The sequence below is a fragment of the Equus asinus genome, chromosome 9 (assembly GCF_041296235.1).
Source record: "Equus asinus isolate D_3611 breed Donkey chromosome 9, EquAss-T2T_v2, whole genome shotgun sequence".
Lineage (NCBI taxonomy): Eukaryota > Metazoa > Chordata > Mammalia > Perissodactyla > Equidae > Equus > Equus asinus.
This window is the reverse complement of record NC_091798.1, coordinates 23,842,093-23,858,480: the sequence shown is the minus strand read 5'-3', so window position 1 is coordinate 23,858,480 and position 16,388 is coordinate 23,842,093. Positions and strand designations below refer to the sequence as shown.

Here is a 16,388-nt window from a genome sequence, read left to right as displayed (position 1 = left end):
TCACTTCTTGTAGAGAGGGTCTTGTGGCAATGAACTCCCTTAGCTTTTGTTTATCTGGGAAAGTTTTAATTTCTCCATCATTTCTAAAAGATATTTTCACTGGATAGAGTATTCTTGACTGAAAGTTTTTGTCTTTCAGAATTTTGAATATATCATTCCACTCTCTCCCAGCCTGTAAAGTTTTTGCTGAGGAATCTGCTGAAAGCCTGATAAGGGTTCCTTTGTGAGTTGTTTTCTTCTGCCTTGCTGCCCTTAATATTTTTTCTTTGTCATTTTTTTTTTTTTTTGCCAGTTTTGCTAGTATATGCCTCAGAGAAGCCAATCTTCTTCTTTTTGCTTGAGGAAGATTGTCTAAGAGCTACATCTGTGGCAGTCTTCCTCTGTTTCATATGTGGCATGCCACCACAGCATGGCGTGATGAGCAGTATGTAGGTCTGTGCCTGGGATCCAAACCTGCAAACCCTGGGCTGCCAAAGTGGAGCACGCGAACTTAACCACTATGGCACCAGGCTGGCCCCAAGAAGATCTTTTTACCTTGATATAATTAGGAGTTCTATTAACTTATTTTACTTGTATTTCCAGCTCTTTCTCCATGTTTGGGAAGCTCTTAGCTATTATTTCTTTGAACAAGCTTTCTGCTCCATTCTCTCCCTCTTCTCCCTCTGAAATACCTATAATCCTTATGTTGCATTTCCTAATTGTTGGATATATCTCAGAGAATTTCTTCATTTCTTTTTAGTCTTAGTCTCTCTCCTCCACCATCTGAAGCATTTCTAAATTTATGTCCTCCAGATTTCTAATTCTGTCCTCCATAATACCAACTCTGTTATTCAGAGAGTCCAGATTTTTCTTTATCTCATCCATTGCGTTTTTCATCTCCAACACTTCTGATTGGTCTTTAGAATAGTTTACGTCTCTTTTGTGAAGAAGTCCCTCTGTTCATTAATTTTCTTCCTGATTTAATTGAACTGTCTTCTGAATTTTCTTGTAAATCTGAGGTTTTTTTTGGTAGCTATTTTGAATTCTCTCTTAGATTGTAAATTTCTGTGCCTTCAGGATTGACTTCTGGGTGTTTGTCATTTTCTTTCCAGTCTGGAGTATTACTATATTTCTTCATATTGTTTGATGGTGTGGATTTTTGCCTTTGCATAGTGATAGAATCTGGTCACAGATTCCACCTGCCGCCACTGTTGGGGGAATCTGGAGCTGTGTATTCTGAGACCTCTGCCATCCCTGGCATCTGTGCCTGTTCTTTTGGATCTATGCTGACAGGGCCTGTCTGCAATTGCTGGCTTGTTTGCTCACAGCTGCTGCTTTTCTAAGGTATGTGCAGGTGCTCTGGCCGACCAACTGAGTGGAGTGCCTGGGTGGGAGGAGTGGTGCTTTCTTTCGTATGCATGATCCCGGGGCTGTCCTGGCTCTGCCCTCGCTATCTGCTTTCCTGGGGTGCTGGGTTGATGATGACACCCCTGCAATAGCTTAGCATCCTCTGTGTGGAGCTTTCCCACAGGTTGTGAGGGAACTTGGAGAGCAAAGGCTTTCCCACAGGCAGCCACCCCTCCCCCTTCTTTTCTCAGAGCTGCGTACAGTCTTGCACCCTGAGTCACTGCTGGGGAGAGAGAGGAGATCTCCTTGCCTCCTTCCACTTCCTCCTGGGGGTCCTGCACCTCCACTTTCAGACATATGGCTGTATGGGTCTCTCAGATGTCTTTTGTGTTGTGTGAATGTCCTCATTGGCTTATGAATGTCTTTTTCATTGTATCTTAGTGGGAGAGTTTAAGGGACGAGCTCATTCCATCATGATGCTGATGTCACTCTCGATTTCTTCTTTTACTATATGGATTGCATTTTTTCCCCCACAGCTCTATTTATTAAACAGTTACTTCTTTCCCCACTGATGTGACCTGCCACTTGTATCATCTATCAAAATATTACATAAATGTGTTTGTTTCTGAGATCTTTACTCTATCCCATCCTATCCTACCCTACTCTGCCCTTTCCTATCCAATTCCATTCCATTCTACTCTGCTCATGGATTTATCTGACCTTGCACAAATATCACTGTCTTAATTACTATAGCTTCATAATAATCCTGAAAGTTTGTAGGGTAAGTACTCTCTCCTGCTCTTCTTTGGATGGTCTTAGCCATTCTTGGTCCTTTCCTCTTCTGTATATATTTTAGAATCGTCAAGTTCCATTTAAAGGTCTATTGAGATTTTGCATTGAATTTGTAGATAAATTTGGAGAGAATGGATATCTCCGCAATATTGTCTTTCTACCCATGGACATGGTAGATATTTCTATTTTTATTTAGATCTTCTTAATATCTTAATAAAGTTTTATAGTTTCCTTCATAGTTCTGACACATCTTTAGTTAGATTGTTTTCCTATCCTGGTATTCTCTGATCTACTGTAAATGCATTTTTTTTAAAATTACATTTTATAATTTTTTGTCACTGATATATAGAAATGAAACTTAAATAATATTAATCCTTTTCATGAAGATGGCACCAAAAGTGAAGGAAGCTCCTGTTCCCCCCAAAGCCAAAGCAAAAGGCTTTGAAGGCCAAGAAGGCAGTGCTGAAAGGTGTCCACAGCCACAGAAAAAAGATCTAGACATCACCCACCTTGCAGCAGCAGCTCAGAAGGCAGCCCAAATAGCCTCAGAAGAGTTCTTCCAGAAGAAACATGCTTGACCACTATGCCATCATCAAGTTCCCCTGGCTATCAAGTCAGCCATCAAGAAGATAGAAGACAGCAGCACATTTGTGTTCATTGTGGATGTCAAGGCCAACAAGCACCAGATCAGAACAGCTGTGAAGAAGCTCTGTCATGCTGACATGGCCAAGGTCAACATCCTCATCAGGCTTATGTTCAACTGGTTCCTCACTATCATGCTTTGTATATTACCAACAAAGTTGAAATCATCAAAACTGAGTCCAGCCAGCTAATTCTAAATATAAATTTTATCATGATAAGAAAAATCCTATAACCAGCCTGCTTGCTAAACTTTATTCTTTCTAATAATTTATCTAGATATATTCTTTTGAGTTTTCCTTTTAAATATTCATATCATATGCAATTAGCTGTAGATTTCTATTCTCTTCCAATGCTTAGAACTCGTTTCTTTTTCTTATCTTATTCTAGTGGCTCAGAGCTTCACAATGTGAATAGAAGTAGTATTAGTGGGATTCCATCCCATTCTTGATTTAAAAAAGAATGATTCTAGCATTTTTCCATTTAGAAGATTGCTCTAGATTATTTATAGATATTCTTGTGTCTTTTTGTTATGTCCTCATCATTCTTTGAGCCCTTCCTTACTTTCTGGAGCAAAGAGATATTGCAGGTTTATCTTGTATTTTCCCTATCCAGCCCTGGAGTCAGCCATTTCTCCAAAGAGCCTTGGTTTCTTTAAGTGGAGGATAATATATAGAAACCAAGATCTGGGTACTAGGGGTACTCACTGTTACTGGAATGTCATGCTTATTGTCTCTCGTAGTGGCAGAATGAACACATACACACACATATATTTATCTATATTAAAAGCATGAGTTCACACTAATATTTCTAATTCCAATCCAACACCACAAAGTTTATTCTTGCCTTCCTCTTTACCATATTTGTAACTTGTTTTCCAGTGAGAAATCTGATTTCTACTATCTTTGATGTATTTAATTATTTGCTCAATTCCCCCTGTATGTAACCAAACTCTTGCTGTGTAAGCCAAAAACACAAGACAGGGGGAGAAGAAGGAGAAGGAGCAGGGAAAGGAAAAAGGAGGAAAGAGGAAGGAGGAAGGAGGAAGAAGGAAAGAGGAAGGAGGAAGAGTTATGTTTTTGTCTTTATTTTACAGAACCGTCTGCCGTCCCCCACAAACACAGAAGAAAAAGACACAGAAGGGCAGGGGAAGTGGGAAGTGCCCCAGGGGAAACAGACCAGTCCAGTCTCTGCCTTTGGAGTGGCCTTGAGTGGCAGGCCGGCACATGGAGCCAGCTGGCCCCTCCTCTTGTCTTCCAGGTGGTTCCTGGCAACCTCTTTATTTTTAAAAAACAGCTTTATTCACATAATTCACATACCATACAATTCACCTACTTGAAGTATACAATTCAATGTTTCTTGGTATAGTCACAGATTTGTGCAACCATCACCACAGTTAATTTTAGAACATTTTCATCACCACAGGGAGAAACTGTGTGCCTTTACCATCACTGTCCTGTCCCCCCATCCTTACAACTCTAAGCAACCACTAATCTGATTTGTAATACATCCTCTGTATAGATTTGCCTATTCTGGACATTTCATATAAATGGAATCACATAATATGTCTTTTGTGACTAGACTCTTTACTCAGCATAATGTTTCCCAGGTTCATCTATGGTGTTGCATGTGGCAGTACTTCATTCCTTTTTGTGGCTGAGTAATATTTGATTGCCTGGATATAACACATTTTGTTTATCCATTGATGGACGTTTGGGTTGTTTCCACTTTTTGGCTATTGTGAATAGACTGCTATAGACATTTGTGTACAAGTCTTTATGTGAGAATTTGTTTTACTTCTTTTGGGTATATACCTAGGAGTGGAAATACAAGCTCATATGGTAATTCTATACTTAACTTTTTGAGGAACCACCAACTGTTTTCCATAGTGGCAGCATCATTTTACATTCCCACCAGCTATATATGAGGGTTCCAATTCTCTATATCCTTGCACTGTTATTTTCTGGTTTTGTTTTGTTATAGTCATCCCATTGGGTTTGAAGTGGTTTTGATTTGTGTTTCCCTAATGACTAACAATGTTGAGCATCTTTTCATGTGTTTATTGGCCATTTTTATTTCTTCTTTGGAAGAATGTTTATTCAAATCTTTTTGACCATTTCTTGAGTTGTTTGTCTTTTTGTGTTGAGTTTGTATATTCTGGATACTAGGCCCTTATCAGAAATGGATTTGCAAATAGTTTCTCCCATTCTGAGGTTGTCTTTTCACTTTCTTGATTATGTCCTTTGATGCACAAAAGTTTTTAATATTTATGAAGTCCATTTTATCTGTTTTTTCTTTTGTTGCTTGTGCTTTTGGTGTTCCTTGTGTTTTGTGGCATATCTAAGAAACCAATACCATATCTGAGGTTTTGAATATTTACCCCTGTGTTTTCTTCTAAGACTTTTATTGTTTCATCTCTTACATTTAGGTCTTTGATCTTTTGAGTTAATTTTTGTAAACAGTGTGAGCTAATGGTCCAAATTCATTCTTTAGCAGGTGGCTATCTAGTTGTCCCAACACAATTTATTAAAAAGACTATTGTTTCTCCATTGGATGATCTTGGCATCCTTGTCAAAAATCAGTTGACCCTAAACACACTGGCTTATTTCTTAATTCTCTATATATCTATTCTTATGCCAGTACCACTCTGTCTTGGTTACTGTTGCTTTGTAGAAAGTTTTGAAGTGTGAGTCCTCCAAATTTGTTATTTTTCAAGACTGTTTTGGTTGTTCTGGGTCCCTTGCAATTCCATGTGAATTTTAGAATCAGCTTGTCAATTTTTATAGAGAAATCAGCTGGGATTCTGTGTTGAATCTGTAGATCAATTTCAGGAGTATTCCTGACAACTTTTTTTAAAAAAAGACTATTTTTTAAAAAGCAGTTTTAGGTTCATAGCAAAATTGAGAAGTTGTTACAAAGAGTTCCCATACCTCCCCTGCCCCTACACATGCACAGCTTCCCCCATTATCAACATCCGCCACCAGAGTGGTACATTTGTTACAATGATGAACTTACACTGACGCATCGTTATCACCCAAGGTCCAGTTTATGATAAGATTCACTCTTGTGTTGTACATTCTATGGGTCTTGACAAATGTTCAGTGACATGTATCCACCCTTATAGTATTATACAGAGTAGTTTCACTGCCCTAAAAATTTGGCAACCTTTTAAAGCTTAATCTCTTTTGTTATTTTAGAGGCAATGCTTTTGAGGGCCGCAGAGGTGCTGGGTATGTATTTAAATGAATGACAGACCATTTGGGGAGTTTTCTCACCTCCACCTTCCACTGCAGGAATTCTCATTGGCCCTGGGGAGCCCTGTATGCACAGCAGCACCATTTCTTTCTTTTTCTTTTTTCAGATCGGCACCTGAGCTAACATCTGTTGCCAATCTTTTTTTTTTTTTCTCTTTCTTCTTTTTCTCCCAAAAGCCCCGCAGTACATAGTTGTATATTCTAGTTGTGGTGCTGGTGGTTGTACTATGTGGGATGCTGCCTCAGCATGGCCTGATGAGCGGTGCCATATCCACGCCCAGGATCCAAACTGGCAAAACCCTGGGCAGCCGAAGCAGAGTGTGTGAACTTAACCACTCGGTTGCAGGCCGACCCCAGCAGCACCATTTCTTGTTCATTTCATACTGACAGCTATGCGTGTCAAGCACCTTGCCAAATTTTCTCATCACCTCGTTGGGCTCCATGGAGCTTGTGATCTTCATACTCCACGTGAACTGCAGTGTGTGGCTTGTCCGCTCCAGGTTTCAATGTCTCCACTTGGTCTTTGCTTTCAGGTTCATTCAAGTTCCTTCTGGCAAATATGAAACAAAGACGTCTTTATATAAACTTGAAGAGCTTCCAAAGAAGCCTCAAGTGGCCCAGTGCTGGCCATGGCTGTTGCCAGAGGGAGAGGCTGGGGTCACAGTAGGCAAAATCTACTGGTCCCGCACCTGTTGGAGCTGCCCAGCATGTATGGAGTTTCCTTTGGATAATCTGGGGAAAATTTGAATCTTGGGTCCCAGGACTGCTGCTCATGCTGCAGGTCAAGGGGGAAGCCACAGGGACACACTGGGGGACAGTGCTGAGCTGCAGCATCTTATAGTTACCCTACATGAGGTGCAGCCCCAAAGGGATAGTTGGGTTACAACTGGGCCATCTTGAATTCCTGGTGCTGTTGGGGCAGGGCCAGGGAGAATGAAGGAGAAGCAGAAGCCCTGGAGGTCCTGGACCCTGACATGGTTAGGTTGTCATTGCCCTTCTGAATGGAGGCCCGGCCAAGGCTGACTGTCTCCTAAGGTGGGGAATTCCTGCTCTGATTTGGGCTGGTAGAGAGGCTGCTGTTTGCAGAGGAGCTACAGGTGGTCCTCTTCCTGTTCAGGCAGGATACGGGGCTGGCAGGCATGATGGCTGTGCTGCTGGCCTTCTTCCCTATCTCCTGATCCTCCTCAGGATATATCTTGCTTCTCTGAGAATTCTTAGAGTAGCAATTGTTATGGACTGAATTGTGTCCACCCTAAATTCATGTATTGAAGTCCTAACCCTCATTGTGATTGTATTTGGAGATAAGGCCTGTAAAGAGACGGCAAACGTCATATTATGAGGTCATAAGGGTGGAGCCCTAATTTAATATGCCTGGTGTCTTTTTATGAGGACACACTAGGGATGCACAGACATGGAGGAAAGACCATGGGAGGACACAGTGAGGTGACTGGCTGCAAGCCAGGAAGAGAGACCTCACTAGAAACCAGCCCAGATAGCACCTTGATCTGGAACTTCTAGCCTCTAGAACTGCGAGAAAATAAATTTCTGTTGTCTAAGCAACCTAGTCTATGTATTTTGTTATGGCAGCCCTAGCAAAATAATACAGCAGTTAAAGGTAGGAATGATAGGCTCGCTGAAACTCAGTGCTTGGGGTTGGTAGAGACCTAATGCTGTACCTTGTGGGGGATGAGGAGGAAGTCCTGCTGTTAGTCAGATCTGCTGAAGGCTGGGGCTTCAGGGTAAGGGTGTAGACCTGCAGCTTGGGTCTCTGGTAGCCCAGAAGCACATAGGTGGTCATCACCTCATTTTACTTCTGGCCCATCAGAGAATTGTGGATCGTTTCCCATGTGTAATCCGTGGACACTATCAACTCAGTCTTCAGAGTCTTTGTAATCAGAGAGTGGCTCTATGTAAGGCTTTAGTTCCTCAGCTCCACGACCCACATTCATCCATGGATCCTCCGTGATTTTTCTAAAGTGCCTCTCTTGCTGCGACACTGAGAATGAGAAAATTTCCTGAGCAGGTTTTCACATTCTATGCACAAGTCAAAGGGAATATGGTATATTTTGCCCAGTACTTCCTCCTGTAGCTCCTTGAAGTTCTGGCCATCAAAGGCAGGGTCTATAGAGGATGACTCCCAGGTCCCACACAGCCACACTGGGTCCATCATACTTTTGGCCCTGGGAGAGTTTCAGGGCAGCATAAAGGAGGACTTCCCCAAGATGGTATCCAACTGATTGCCAAAGGTGGATGAGTTGTTGAAACCAAAGTCTGCATTCTTGTTCATGTCAGCATCCAACAGCTGATTTTCTGTCTTTAAGTCTCTACGGACAATGAACTTCTGGTGCCAGTACCGTATAGCAGACACTATCTGGCAGAATTGGGCTTGGATCTTTTTTTCTTTCATACTGCCATGAGCCACTAGGTACTCACCTCCACTAGCGTACTCCATGACAAGGACTCTTGTCCTCAGTCCCTATCACTTCAAATAATCTCACCATGTTGGGATGATTCAAAGCCTTCATGATTTTCACTTTTGGGGATAGTCTCTGGAGGCTGGGGAAATTCTGTTGAGTCTTGTCAGTAATCTTCATGGCTACCTCTTCCCAGTCAGGATGTGCCAGGCTAGTTTCAGGGCAAAAATACCCTTGCTGATGGTCTCGAGATGCTGGTTGTTGCCAACATGAGTCTTTTCCTCAGCAGAGATGGCTGAGAGGCTCTGTAGTGGGTTGGATTTGCTGCTGGGCTTGAGCAGGGTGTCTCAAGGTCAGCTTAAACCTGGGAAAAGCTAGTGAGAGGCTTGGTCCAGGTCACCTCAAAAGAAAATTACTTCCCAAGACAACCTGACAAATTGATCTTTATAATGGAATTAAAACACAATGGCAGACTAAAATAAAAATAAACTAATTAAAAAACTAAGTAAAAAAATGAGAAAAAAAGAAGAAATGAGAGAGAGAAAAAAGAGAAAAGAAAACTATAAAGGAAAAAAGAAAAAAATGAGAAAAATAAAAAGAAAAGAAAAAAGAAAAAGTGAAGAGAAATAAAGAAAATGGAAAAATGAGGAAAAAGAACAAATGAAATATACAGAAAACCCACCTTGCCAAGGAGAATACAAGCTAACTTTGGCCAGATGTACTTCAGGTCATTGAAAAGCAGCTTCCTGAGCTATGACAGCAAACCTAGGCTGTACCAGGGACTTATATAGGTGCTTGGAATTCTATAATAATGGCTCCTTATGAGGTCATAGGATGAAAGGGACCTATCATGGCTGGTGGTAATCCACAGTGGTTTCCTCATTTTCTTTTGGTCTCAAAAACCCTTTAGTCTTTAAACAAATTATTGAGAACCCCAAACAGCTCTTGGTTTATGTGGGTTATGGCTATTGATATTTACCTTATTAGAAATCAAAACATGTATCAAGCTTCAGTGGCTTTTTCATTTCTAGATTGAAAAACTGTAATAATTTTTTGGCTCAGTGTATTTTTAAATGTCCAAACATGGGGATTTTTAACTTTTTATTAGCTTCTTTTTTCATTTTATTCATATTTCAGTTTGTATCTGTAAAATAAAAGGACTCTATATAAAAATATAACTAAAATACCATTCTAAAAACAATGATTTCTCAATATCATCATCTATTCATCTGTTAAAAATTTTCTCATGCATTTTGAAATTTTTTCTTTTTCAGATTATATGCTTGAATCAGGATCCAAAATTGGTCCACATATTGTGATGGGTTGATATGTCTTTTAAGCCTCTTTTAGTCCATCAGTTTTGCTCTGTCTCCCTTTTCCCCCTTGTAATTTATTTCTGAGGAATTCAGGTTGATAGTTTCCCACTGTTTAGATTTTGCTGATGGTATTCCTGTGGGGTATATTAACGGGTGTCTCTGTACTTCCTGTAAATTGATAGTTAAATCTCGAGGTTTGGTCAGATTTAGATGTGATCTTTTTGGTGGGCCTCCTTTACGGGTGGTAGCGTGTTCTTTTTTCAGGAGGCGTGTGATGTCTGATGGTCTCTCTTTTTGTGATGTTAGCAGGCTTCCATGCTCATTGTCGAGATTCATGAAATCGTTACAAGTAGCGAAAGACTAAATCTATCATCTCTTCATTTATTAGCTGGGATACTTCTACAACAGAAATGTCTCCTCCTCGACTTCTAACGCAACGACCTTGTGGTCATTGATGATGGTCTTTATGATTCCTGTTCTTGAAATTTGTTGGAGGCTTTTTTGATGGTCTAACACACATAATTTTTGTTTCCAACTGTTTTTCATATAGGACTTCCAGGTGAAATTTCACTGGAACAAATGTTTCTGCAGCACAAAGGTATTTTGAAAGGTTCTGAACTAAGCCAAAGGAATAAATGGCTAAGTGAGGAATTTGGGCATCAGAAACATCATTTTGGATATTTAAGGTGCTGAGAATATTTGAGATTTTGTTAGAGGTAAAAAAATATAAAGTCAACCATATACAGCACTACCGATAGCCCTTAGCAATGTGCCCAACATGCAATTCATGTTCAGCGTATGTTAGCCATCACCATTAGTGTCATATAATCTAACCGTCTCATTTTCTGTGTGGGAAACTGGGCTCACTCATTTGTTTGTTCATTCAACAAATGTTTCCTGAGCCTCTCCCTATGCTCTGAGGAGGCACTATTCTAGGTTCTGGATAAAGTGCAGAGCAAAGTCCCTGAGTTTGCTGTCCTTTGTTGTGGGGTGGAGGAAACAAGTTAACAAATTAACATAAGTTGAGAGAGTGATAAACGATATGAAGGAAATAGAGTGATGTGTTAGTGCTACTGGGTGGGACACTACTTTAGATGGGGTGCTAACATTTAATAGGAGACCTCCTTGACAAGAAGGAGCCCAATATGCAAAGATCTAGGAAAAGGACTTTCCTAGCAAAGAGTACCACAAGGGCAAAGGTTCTGAGGTGGAAACAAGCTTCGCATGATGGAGTTGCATAAAGGCCATCAGTGTGGCTGACAGTGAGTGAGCAGGCAGGAAGGTGGTGGAAACTGAGTCTAGAGGGGTGAGTTGAGACAAGAACCTAACTTTTCTGGTCGATTCCTCACTTCTATAGTTTGTATCTCACTTTGCCTGATTCTGGAGGGCCCTGATAGCTGTTTGCTAGCAGAACATGTGTAGCTGCAGAATACAATGTTTTAAAAATCGCTTCCCTCACCCTGTCTGCCCCTGCTCCGAAGTTTAAACCTGTCCTTTAGGAAGCCAGTTCTGAAGGAAACATAGTCCCTTGCCGCAGCCTGGGTTCTGCTTCTGGCGGCGGCACCCTCTGTGTTCTCAGAAACGCCGGCGAGAGCTGCTGACGGCCCAGTTGAAGAGCCAGCCCCTGGATGATTCCTGCTTTGCGCTCTGCCCTGACCTCTGGTGGATTCCGCCTGTTAAGACATAGACCAAGCTAGAATCTGGAAGTCATTGCTACCTATCCCCACCTGCCCGCATTTGGCTTCACTGTATTGTGAAGGCCTCTAGGACCTGTGGAGAGGCAGAATTTCAGATACTGCCATGGGGTGGCCGGATGGCTTTTGACCATCCAACACCTCTTGCCTTGGTACAAGAACCATTCTTTAGAGTTTGGCTGGCATCCATCCTGCCCATCCCCCAGGCACAATGTGCGGGCATAGGACCCAGCCTGACCAATGAGAGCACTCCATTCCTTTGGCCTCAGGGATTGGTTTAGAAAGAGCACATGACCCACACTGGGCAAATCAGGTCTTCTCTAAGAGTTCGTACGGGACGTTGGGAGAGAGGGCATTTCTCTTTCTCCTGGATCTAGTATTTTATTGATTCTTGTATATCTGGATTGGCAGTAGCCATCTCTTTGGCTACATGGAGAGAGGCTACCTGAGAATTAAATCAACACTGAGGAGGAAGGTGGGGTCTGGAAATTCAAAGGGAGCCATCATTTAAGCTCCTGCTTCTGGGTGTGCCTAGAGGGAGACAATAAATTCCTTTTTCTCTTAAGCTAGTTTTAGTTGAATTTCTCTCACTTGCACATGGAAGTCCCCTAATTGATACGACAGTCAATGCTTGCCCTTGTTATTATTAGCAGTAGATAATCACAAGTAAATTTGAAGTAATTACACTGTGGCACTTTCCTTTATGACACTCACCACGTTTGTAATTTTATATAGCGATCAGTGTGACTATTTTGAAATGTTGGTCTCTCCCTCCATGAGCAGGGGTCACGTTTTTTTTTTCTCATTGCCCTAGCTCACTGACTGGTTGATAGTAAGTCCTCAATAAATATTTGTGGAATGAATAAATAGTTGTGTGGCAATGTTTACTGGTGTGAGAATGTAATTGCCATTATCTAGTACTATTGTGGAGAATCTAGGAGAATGCCCTTATTCTCAAGTGTTTATGGGTAAAGTGGGGTGATGCTTACAACTTAATTGGTTCAGCAAAAAAAGAAAAAGAGAAAAAAAAGAAGTATATGTATTGCAGAGAGAAAGCAAACATGGCAAAATGCTAATTAGTATTGAAATTAAGTGGTGGCTGCAGAGGTGTTCATACTATTCTTTCAACTTTTGTATGTTTAAAAATGATCAAAATTAAAGTTAGGAAATGAAAAAAGATTACCATTATCTGGAGGGGCACTCATGTTTGCCCTGCTTTTGAGAAACTTCAGTTAAAAAACAAAATTCAACAGAGAAAATTGAATGATCTAGTTGGCTTTCTTCAATGATTCATGAATTGAGCAGCACCCCAGCCAGTGAACAGAAAGGAGCTCCAAGGAGCTGTACAAAATGGAAGGCTTTTACAGGGAAAAGAGTGAATTGTTTCAGGCAACATCACCTTCCTTTAGGGGACAAAAGGTGTCTATCAGGTCGATTCTCTCCCTAGTGCTGCCTAGGAAATTCCAGACTGACTGTTTAAGATTACATTCCTGTGAGAGGCTCAAACTGCAGCTGGGTTAGGCATTAAGTCTCAATTTGGTGACATGGGGCTTAGCACAAGTGACTCCATTTTGGATCTGTTGTCTCTTATTTAACACTTCCAATCCCCACATTACAGGACAAATACACCAGAGAAAGACCATTTGCATTACAGAACAGTTTTTCATTTTCCAGGGGAAAAACTTTACCTCAAGTCTTCTTCAAATAATAGCAATTAAAAAGATCCAATGAAGTGTACAGCTGTAGGGGAAACTGGACTTAGCCCTAGGGAGCAAATCTTCCCCTCCCTCCCTTCCTCCCTTCCCTTCTTTTCTTTCTTTATTGTCCTAAAATAGAAAAGTTTTTTTCCTTTTCAGATTATAAAGTCACTGTAAAAAAAAGTTCAGACAATAAGGAAAGGTGTAAAGGAGACAGTAAAAATTGCCCGCGATGTTACTATCTAAAAGTAATAGTAAAAATGGTGCAAGGTATTGTTCTAAGCACTTTACATCTGTTAACACATTTGAGCATCGCTAATAACCTGAGGGGGTAGTTCCGACAGTCATTTGTGTTTTACAGATGGGGAAGTTGAGGAAAAGAGGGATTAAGTAAATTTCTCAAGATCAAATTTTACCTCCGCTGAAGAGGGGTAAGAATTTGGATTTGAACTTAGGTTTCCTGACTCTAAAGCCTGTGCTCTTTACTGCTATCCTACACCGCTGTGCTGAGAAAGAGGCACTCTGGACTCTTTCATAATTATCCTTTTGTATGTATGTATGCATACTTGCTCACACATGTGCACACACACACTGTAATCACATATGTGCACACACATGCCACAGACACACATGTGAGCACCCACATTTTCCAAACAATCATGTTATTTATGGTGCCTTATGACTTGCTTTTAAAATATATACAAAAGTAGGTAGAAGAGTCTGATGAACCCTGTGTACTTATCGCCCGGATTCAACAATGATCAACTCATGGCCAATCTTGTTTCATCTCTATTCCCAGTACTTTCCCTTCCCTATAGATCTTTTAACAAAATGACTTACTTTGAAATCATTTCAGACTTAAGGAAAATTGCCAGGATGGAGGATGCCTGAATACCCTTTATCTACGTTCACTGATTTTTAACATTTTGCCACATTTGCTTTATCGTTCTTTCTCTCTTGTTCTCTGTGTGTGTGTATGTATATGTACACATACACATAAAATTATTATTTTGGGGGCCATGTGACAGTAGGCTGCATGCCTTAAGACCTTTCCTTCTCCATACTTCAGTGCCCATTTCCTAAGAACAAGATATTCTCTTAGGTAGTCACAGTAGAGTTATTAGATTCAGGAAAGTTAATTGATATAATACTTTTATTTATAGTCCATATTCCAGTTTTATCATTTGTCCCAGGAGTGTCCTTTATAACCTTTTTTTTTTTGCCTCTAGTCCAAGGTCTAGTCCAGGATCACATATAGCATATAGTTGTCCTGTCTCTCTGGTCTTCTTTAACCTGGAACTGTTCCTTAGACTTTGATGATGTTGACATTTTGGAAGAATAGAGCCATTTATTTTATAGAATCCTCCTCAATTTTGGTATATCTGATATTTTCTATCGACTACACTTAGGTTATGTATTCCTGGCCAGAACACTCCTTGGGTGATGTTGTGTCTGTCTTAGCATATCACATGTGGAGGTACACAATACCCACTGGTAATGCTAATTTTCATCTCTGAGTTAAGGTATTGTTGTTTCTCCATTTAATGACCTCCTTCAAAAAATTTAGCCACATATACTAGTTTTACTTATGAAGTGAGAAATGGCAGACCGACAACATTATTTTTCATGGTAGTGTCATCACCACCACAATCATCGCCATCATTATTGTCATCATCATCATCATCATCATCATCATCATCATGTTATCACCATCGCTGAAGGCTTGTTGTTATGTCAGGCACTGAGCTAAATGTTTTACCTGCTTTTATTCTCCCAGCCAACCTTTGAATAAGAGGAAAGTGTGGCTAACAGAGATTAACTTGTCAAAGGCTGAGTGGAGTTTCACACCTGGCTGACTGACTCCAGAGCCTGTACTCTTAATCATGCACCACTGTTTGTTTATCCAGTTCTCTAGCCTTGTGTGTTTTAGTTATTTCTCAGTCTTAACTTTTTATGAACAATGCTGCCATGAACATCTCAGAATAAACATTTTTATGAGTCCTCAAAATCTCAGCCTTTAGACCCCTGGACTTCATTTCTTCCTGAAATATTAACAAGGCAGATATTCTTAGTAAGTAAATAGGAAAAAAGAAACTCTGCAATGCTTCTTCCTGTAAAGTCACGTTGACTGAGAGTTGGAAGGAAGTTTTCTGGTTGATAGATTGTTCTATTCTTGGCTAGAATCTTCTCTAACAATGACTTAGTAACAGAAATGATTACAATAGTAATAACAGTGCCACCTCCCGCCCCCCGTGTGTCAAACACTGGGCCACACCTTTTTCTTTTGTGATTTTCTCTTTTTTTGAGGAAGATCAGCCCTGAGCTAACATCTGTTGCCAATCCTCCTCTTTTTGCTGAGGAAGACTGGCCCTGAGCTAACGTCCGTGCCCATCTTTCTCTACTTTATATGTGGGACGCCTACCACAGCTTCGCTTGCCAAGCAGCGCCATGTCCGCACCCAGGATCCGAACCGACAAACCCTGGGCCACCAAAGCAGATCGTGCGCACTTAACCACTGCGCCACTGGGCCGGCCCCTCCTTTGTGATTTTCTTAATCTTTATAATAACCCTGTGAGGTAGGCATTAGCGCCCTATGTTCAGATGAGAGTAAACATTCTGTGGCATCCCTGACAGATGGACATAGCCTCTGCTTACACAAATCTATGAATGGGGAACAGGACCACTTATGGATCACCCTAATTGCTTACTTACTACTGTAAGTGAGAATTCACATAAAATCACCATACAATTCACCCTAGAATTCACTAAATCTTTTTTTCACATTTACACTGTTTAAATAATAACGATGAACATAGCTGCCATTATTGAGTGTTTGCAAGGGACCAGCCTTTGTTCTCAGTGCAGTTCTCACAGGTGTTACCGCATTCATGCACAACAATCTTGTGACTGAGGTGTGTGTATTATTTCCTCCATTTTATCTATGAGGTGACTGAGGCCTGTAGCTATTAAGACCAAAACAGTCCCATCTCATCTGCATGTCTTTACCTGGTGGCTTTAGAACACAACCTCCTTAGAAAGATGCCTGAGGGCAGGAGAGTGAAGCTGGTCGGTGGGGTCATCCTAGAAAACGACAATTTAGAAGGACAGAAAGCAGCTGACCAGATTCCTTTCCAAAAGCTTTTCAAAGTTTTCAGTTTCATACAGTATGTGTGTGCATTGGAACAAGGAAAATTTAGGTGGCAGTCTAGCAAGCATTAATTATTATATCAACAAATGTATCTATTACCATCTATTG

General features: G+C 40.8%; 1 long non-coding RNA gene and 2 pseudogenes across 3 annotated transcripts in view; 2 read left to right on the top strand and 1 right to left on the bottom strand.

The window, feature by feature from the left end:
* LOC139046144 (uncharacterized) overlaps positions 1-16,388 on the top strand; it is a 211,528-nt gene that overhangs the window by 30,083 nt on the left and 165,057 nt on the right. The window lies entirely within an intron of this gene.
* Positions 2,505-2,992, top strand: LOC106832114 (large ribosomal subunit protein uL23 pseudogene; annotated as a pseudogene).
* LOC106832116 (serine/threonine-protein kinase MARK2-like) lies at positions 3,684-11,625 on the bottom strand (annotated as a pseudogene).